Source organism: Capsicum annuum, chromosome 3 (genome assembly GCF_002878395.1).
Source record: "Capsicum annuum cultivar UCD-10X-F1 chromosome 3, UCD10Xv1.1, whole genome shotgun sequence".
In the NCBI taxonomy this organism is placed as follows: Eukaryota; Viridiplantae; Streptophyta; class Magnoliopsida; order Solanales; family Solanaceae; genus Capsicum; species Capsicum annuum.
This window is the reverse complement of record NC_061113.1, coordinates 213,688,769-213,696,013: the sequence shown is the minus strand read 5'-3', so window position 1 is coordinate 213,696,013 and position 7,245 is coordinate 213,688,769. Positions and strand designations below refer to the sequence as shown.

Sequence of the window (7,245 nt, the reverse complement as noted above, 5' to 3'; positions counted from 1 at the left end):
CTCAAATTTGAGCCTTGAAAATGAAGAAAATTATGTTGGGAGCACCACCCCCTACAGTGCGCGAATCGAATTAGTCGGGATTTCAATGCGAGTTTTAGACACTGAGTGGAAAATAAAAAAATCTTTACATTTTAAAATTGATCAATTCAAAATTTAATTAACCATAGTAAATTATTTTTTTTATTTTCTTTATTTTTTATTTTAAGATACCAATTAATGCTTAAAATTCTGTTAGAAATAGTCTTTCTACCTCTGAGAGTGGAGGTAAGGTTTATGTACATTATACTATTCTCAAACCTATTTTGTGAAATTATATATTGGATATGTTGTTGTATCAACTAAAATTTAATATTATTTTAATAATTGATAATATTATACAAGTAACAATTCATGTGCAAAAAATAATGAAGAAAGAAGTACAAGAACCATGTTCTTAATAGATTTTTCAAAGGAAGTAAAAGAGTTAGGAACACTGTAGGAAATTCATTAAATGTGAAATCTAACAAATAAAATTGTATTTTAAATTGTAATAATTTATGTCATTATGCGATATTGAAAAGCAAATTAAATTTTAGATCCTTAGTACTTTAGAACAGTAAAATTATGAATGTTTCATAATAGATACCAACAATACTTGAGAATATTTGTTAGGTAACTTTGCATACAATATTTCATTTATGCTAAAATTTTAGTTGGTACCAGTGTTTTAAAGGAAGTTTTGAGGCTTGCCCCAGGGCAAGGCACTGGAAAAACGCCTTGAGGCGTAGGATTAAGTAGTCCTGTGAGGGTTATGCCTTAAGCGCCCGACTGTACGCTCGAAGCACGCTTAACGCCCAATGCTTAGGGCTCCCTTAACAGATCTTAGGCAAATTATGCGTCGAATTCTTTAATTAACATTATCGACTTTTATAATTCTATATTAAATAAATGATGCTTCATAGGTTGTTTCGACTATATGTATAAGAATTTTGAGAATAACTTAATAGCAGGTCATTGCATCACATATTTACTATTTGAAAATGTCGTAAGGATGAATATCATTTAACATTATTTTTAAAAATATTTAATTAGCTGAATTTTACATCTTCACTTATAATTGATCTTCATATTATCGTCATACGTCTCAAAATTATCATATTTTATTATTTGTCATAAGTCCCAAAATAATCGCTATTTGAAATGATAATTATCACAAAATATTGAATCCTCTTTGTAATCTAGGTAGTTATCCACTTCTAATCGAATAGTAAGTAAATTTTTGTATTCTATTATCTAAAAATTACCATTAGGGTACTAATAAAGTTTATTATTTAATTTCTTTTAGGAATGTAAATTGCATAGTACAATAGTAATATATTTTATAAAAATGTAACTCTTTTATTATTTAAGAGGGCAGATGTTAGAGTTGAATTGCATATCATAATAGCTTATAGCATTTTTAATTTTTTTGGGTTTTTCATCTGGTGTTCGGTGCCCGTATTGGAGCCCCGACTAATCCAGATCACGTGTTGCAGGGCCGATTAAGGTGGCAGCGCTCCCAACAGAATTTCTCCATACCCAGGGTCGAACCCTCGACCTTTGGTTAAGGGTGGAGTAGCCTTATCCATTGCACCATAACCCACGTTGGTTATAGCATTTCCTTATTTATATGTATAAAATTAGATTAGAAGTTTTATTTTTGATAAATTTGTTTAATCATGTTTTTTTTTTTTTACAATTTCTACTTTATGACACTATTTTACTATATTATAAATTAAAAATTGAAAGATCCATGGAGCTTACGCCTCGCCCTGTGCTAACTAAAACGCTTTGCTTCACGCCTCTGCCTTTTAAAACATTGATTGGTACCAGTAGAATATTGGTCAAAATACAATATCATATTTTTGTCAATAATGCTTAAATTTTTGCTTAATAGGCAAAATAATAACAAAGATTTATTTTTTTTGTATATACAAAATAAATCTAACATTTGTAATCAGTTATATTGGGCCCGTTTAAGGGCCTTAAAATTAACTTTTTTATTTTTTTATTTTTACTAGATAGGAAGGTGAAGAAGTGAATGACCAAGGGCATAAATATAATTTTATACTCTGTGATATTTTAGTTTGTTGCACTAGAACTCTGGAGAAGTATCCAAATTCATTCTCTCTTAATTGATGAACAGAGTAATTGATAGAAATGTTGAATTATCCTCTCTTAAATGGCTTCTGCAAATCTCTCCTCTCTTTGTATGTCCAGAATCCATCTATCTTTCTACTCTTCTAAACTTCTCTCAGACTAATTCATCTTCTTATTTCTTCAAAACCTGTTGCATATCAAATTGCTCTTTCAATTTTCAATTTCTGGTAAGCTCTTCATCAATTTTTTTATTTTCTTTCATGTTCTATTTTTTTCGAGTTTTTATTTTTTTATTTTTTGTGGAAGTTTTATTTGTCATTATTTAGTACTTTCTTCGGTTCAATTTGTTTGATTTATTTCTTTAAAAAAAACTTTTTTTTATTTTATAGCAACATTTGTAATTTTAACTTTTCACATGTCACATTCAAGATTATAAGATTAAAGAATATTTTAGTATATTTTACATATCTTTTATTTAATATCACAATATTAAAAAAAATATTTTACTTTCAAAAATTTCGTACCAAATTAAAATAGACCAAACAAACTGAAACAGATGGAGTATTAACAGAATGGTGCATTTCTAAGAAAAAAAAATACAAAACTTGTAGATGTTAAATTGTGCTTCTGAATATGTATATATATATTTTCAAAATTTAAACTTCTAAAATTATGTTTTAGCCAAAGGTTATTCTCATAAGCTTCTAATAATTATAACAAACTTATAAAATTCATTGAAATTAATCTATAAACCATTACGGATATTATGTCATACCAAAGTTGAATTTCTTATTTAAATGTAATTTTATACTCCATGATATTTTCAAGGGCATAAATATAATTTTATACTCCATAATATTTTAGTTAGTTGCACTAGAACTCTAGAGAAGTATCCAAATCCATTCTCTCTTAATTGATGAACAGAGTAATTGATATGAATGTCGAATTATCCTCTCTTTCAATGGCTTCTGCAAATCTCTCCTCTCTTTGTGTGTCCAGAATTCATCTATCTTTCTAATCTTCTAGATTTCTCTCAGACTGATTCATCTTCTTATTTCGTTGAAACCTATTGCATATCAAACCGCTCTTTCAATTTTCAATTTTTGATAATCTCTTCACCGATTTTTTTATTTTCTTTCATGTTCTATTTTTTCATTTTTTTTATTTTTTTATTTTTTGTGGAAGTTTTATTTGTCATTATTTAGTACTTTCTTCAGTTCAATTTGTTTGATTTATTTCTTTAAGAAAAAAACTTTTCTTATTTTTTAGCAACATTTATAATTTTAACTTTTCACATGTCACATCCAAGATTATAAGATTAAAGAATATTTTAGTATATTTTACATATCTTTTATTTAATATCACAATATTAAGAAAATATTTTACTTTTTAAAATTTCGTACGAAATTAAAATATACCAAACAAACTGGAACAGATAGAGTATTAATAGAATGGTGCATTTCTAAGAAAAAAAATACAAAACTTTTAGATGTTAAATTATGCTTTTGAATATGTATATTGTATTTTCAAAATTCAAACTTCTAAAATTATGTTTTAGCCAAAGATTATTTTCATAAGCTTCTAATAATTATAACAAACTTATAAAATTCATTGAAATTAATCTATAAACCATTACAGATATTATGTCATACCAGAGTTGAATTCCTTATTTAATATTTAGTCCATTATATAATATAATATTATTAATGAGTAAAGTTTTAAACTATGACTTGAGATTACTTTTAATTAAGATATTGCAATGAAATAATAAATTAAAATAGAATTGAATTGATATGGAAACAATTGACACGTTTAGTTCATCCTCAGAGAAAAGAGTTTAATTAGTTACAGTTATTTATTTATCTGATTTTGATCTGATATTGAATTTTAATAAATTAAAAAAAAGATTTTAAATCTTATATTAATAAGCTAAAGATATGTAAAATGTATCAAAATACTTTTTAATTTTGCAGAATTGATTAAAAAGTTGTCAGAAATAAAGAGACGTTCTCCTTTTAAATGGATCAAAACGAATAGAATACTATATTAATAGTAAAATAATAAAAAAAGAAACTGATAAATGATAAAAAAAGTATTCATTTAATTTTAAAACTATATATACTAAAGATAATTCTAAAACTATAATTTATTTAATTTAACTGTTACGGTTGTTCATAGTATATCATGACGTTATAATTGGTACACTTAACTACATATATCTCTTTACAACACATTTACAATCTTCAAAATAAAAATATATCATTTTGAGATAGTGTATTCTCTCATCAAGTATATAAATCATTTTTTTTTTTAAAATATACTAAATTATCCTCTTGATTTTATAGTATTTAAAATAAGACGTGAGACCATAACTTTTTCATTTTTATCACTTTGTAAAGAATAATATGATTAATTTTAACTTTCATCAAATAGGTTGAATTTCATTCGCTAAACCCCGTCAAAATAAATTTATAGATGGATCATTTTTTATTTTTTAGTTGTTTCCTATGATTGTATAAAAAAACATTAATATAATTAACACTTTATTATAATGTGTATCTTTATCATCATTTTTTATTGTGCTAATTTGAAAATATTGATGATTATTTAAAAAACTAATTAAATAACCTATAAATATATTTAAAATATTAATATTGGGCCCCGTAAAATGGCCCTTCGTTATCTAGTTTATATAGAAGAGTGAGTAAATGGGATGATCGAGGGCATTCTTGTCATTTCAAAAAAGTGCATTGTTTGCTTATTTTGTAAGCCTCGAAGTTTGTACATTCATTTTTAGTGCCCCAAAAAATATAAATAAACCTCTTTTTGTAAATGTCAATCACATCTCAACGTTATATAATATCTCACGTAGACCCCATAATTTTCTTCACAACTTTCTATAAATGTTTGTTGTGAGTTCTAATATACAATACTCATTTTTATTTTCTTTTATAAGTGGTAAAATTTCAATTTCATTTTGTTCATGAAATGTCCACAGGCAAATATGAATTAAATTTTTTCTTTGAACATTCGGTTATAGTAAATCAATATATATATATATATATAAATAAAGAAGGAATAACAAGTTGCTGATGTGGCGCATTCTTCAATCAGTATTAGTATTTATCTATTTCCTCCTTTTCTTGACAATTTTTTTATATTTTATTTTACATAAAAATTAATAAATTATTTTATTAAAGCATTTTATAGGCTCAAAAGACACTACTCATAAATGTTAAATTAAAGCGTTTTTGTGTAGAATTCAAAAATCACTGCTCTTCACAGCAGTCAATAAAAAAGAACCTTAGTAAAACTCCTAATCCAATATAAAAAATTATACAAAAAAATCAGCAGCAGCAATCGCCAGATCCATTTCACCACCAACATTTTGATGACAAGAAAATGTGTATACAAGAAAATTCATGTTCATTGGATCCGCATTTGCTGGTCCTTATGAACTCTCTTTCATTGGATCGAATAATCGGCTAATAATAATGATTTGGGCGATGAGTTGGTTCCGAAATTGTTGAGTGATAAGTTTGGAAGGCAGAGAATAAGGAAATATCCTACTATTATGCCTTTTTTGTTTCCATTTGAAAGGTCATCTATTTTCCTTTCTTTTATTTTCATTGTTCCGATTCTATTTGTTTGAGTATAATGTGGGCTTGCTGTTAAAATTTTGCTTTGGGTCCTTTTTTCCTGTCTAATTGTAGTTTTTTTAATTTGCTTTTGCATGTGAAGGTAGGAAATGGAGAATGCAATTATGCCAGCAACTCCACTCTTCAGGTAATCTGTTTTCCTTCGCAAATTAAGTAATCAAATGATACCCTTGAGGCCTAATGTTGTTGTTGTTGTAGGAGCCAAGTAATAAACTCAATTCATGTTTCCTTATTTCAAGAGAAAGGCAAACCTGTTTTAGAAGATGCCATCAAGAAGATGTCCAATGATATTCGTGAGTTTTCCAAGTGTTTTACTATTGTTTGTTCTCTTTAATTTTCTTAATAGGTCGATATATAATTTAATTTATAACTCCTAAATATTTATTTTAAAAATTAAGATACCTTATTGTATTCCTTCATTTTTATGTATATAAATTCATATTTTTTGTTTCATTAAGGTTGTCCTTTATTTTCATTATTATTTATGTTTTTGTTTGGCTTGAAAAAGAAGAAGGCTCTTGAATGGTGACAAGCTTGTGAAAGTGGATATCGAGACATTTTTATCTGTTTCATTTTTCTTTCTATAGAAGTTCATATGTTTTATGTCATGCGATTCTAATCAAGATTATCCTTCATTTTTACTATAATGTTCAGGTTTTTGTTTCACTTGAAAAAAAAACTTTCTTTATATTTTTCAACTCTAAGGTTATCCTTCATTTTCACTATTACATTCAGATTTTTATTTGACTTGCGAAAGAAGAAGAAGACCACTCTTGAATGGTGATAGATTGAAGAAGTAGATATTAATAAGTGTTTGGACAATTATGTCTTTATTATTTCGTTTTCTTCTATAGAAGTTCATATTTTTTTTGTTTCATGCGATTTTACTTCATTTCCATTATGATGTTTATGTTTTTGTTTCACTTGAAAAAGAAGAAGATACTTTAAAAATGGTGTAAGACTTGTGAAAATGGATATCAACAAAAGCGCGAACAATTATGCATTTATTTCGTCTTTCTTTCTATTTTTCAACTAACGATTAAAAACATAATGATATGTGTCCATTAGCTAAATAAATTTTAATAATTGAAATATATTTGTTATTTGTATCTTAGTTATGTCTACGTTTTTAGGACTACCAATAAATATGCATGACATAAAATTTGAGAAATATAAAGGAACATAGAGGTGAGGGAGGGAAGCGAGATAATTAATTCTAAAAGTTTTATGTACACAATGAGGCAATTCTGAAAATTTTTATATATACGAAAAATAACCCGTTATGTTTTATTTATTTCTTTTTTTTCTTTTCTTTTAAATTTGAAAAATGGTGTATTTATCTCATTTATTTTTTAAAAAATTTATATACATGAAAAAAACCCTTTATATTTTATTATTTCTTTTTTTTCTTTCTTTATAACTTTGAAAAATAGTGTATTTATCTGATTTATTTTTAAATTATTATAAA

General features: G+C 25.9%; 1 long non-coding RNA gene across 1 annotated transcript; it reads left to right on the top strand.

The window, feature by feature from the left end:
- The first annotated feature begins 5,737 nt into the window (after positions 1 to 5,737).
- LOC107866173 lies at positions 5,738 to 6,784 on the top strand. Its single transcript, XR_001672793.2, has 3 exons — positions 5,738 to 5,904; positions 5,976 to 6,070; positions 6,513 to 6,784. It is a non-coding gene; the product is annotated as an uncharacterized LOC107866173 (long non-coding RNA).
- Positions 6,785 to 7,245: the final 461 nt, after the last annotated feature.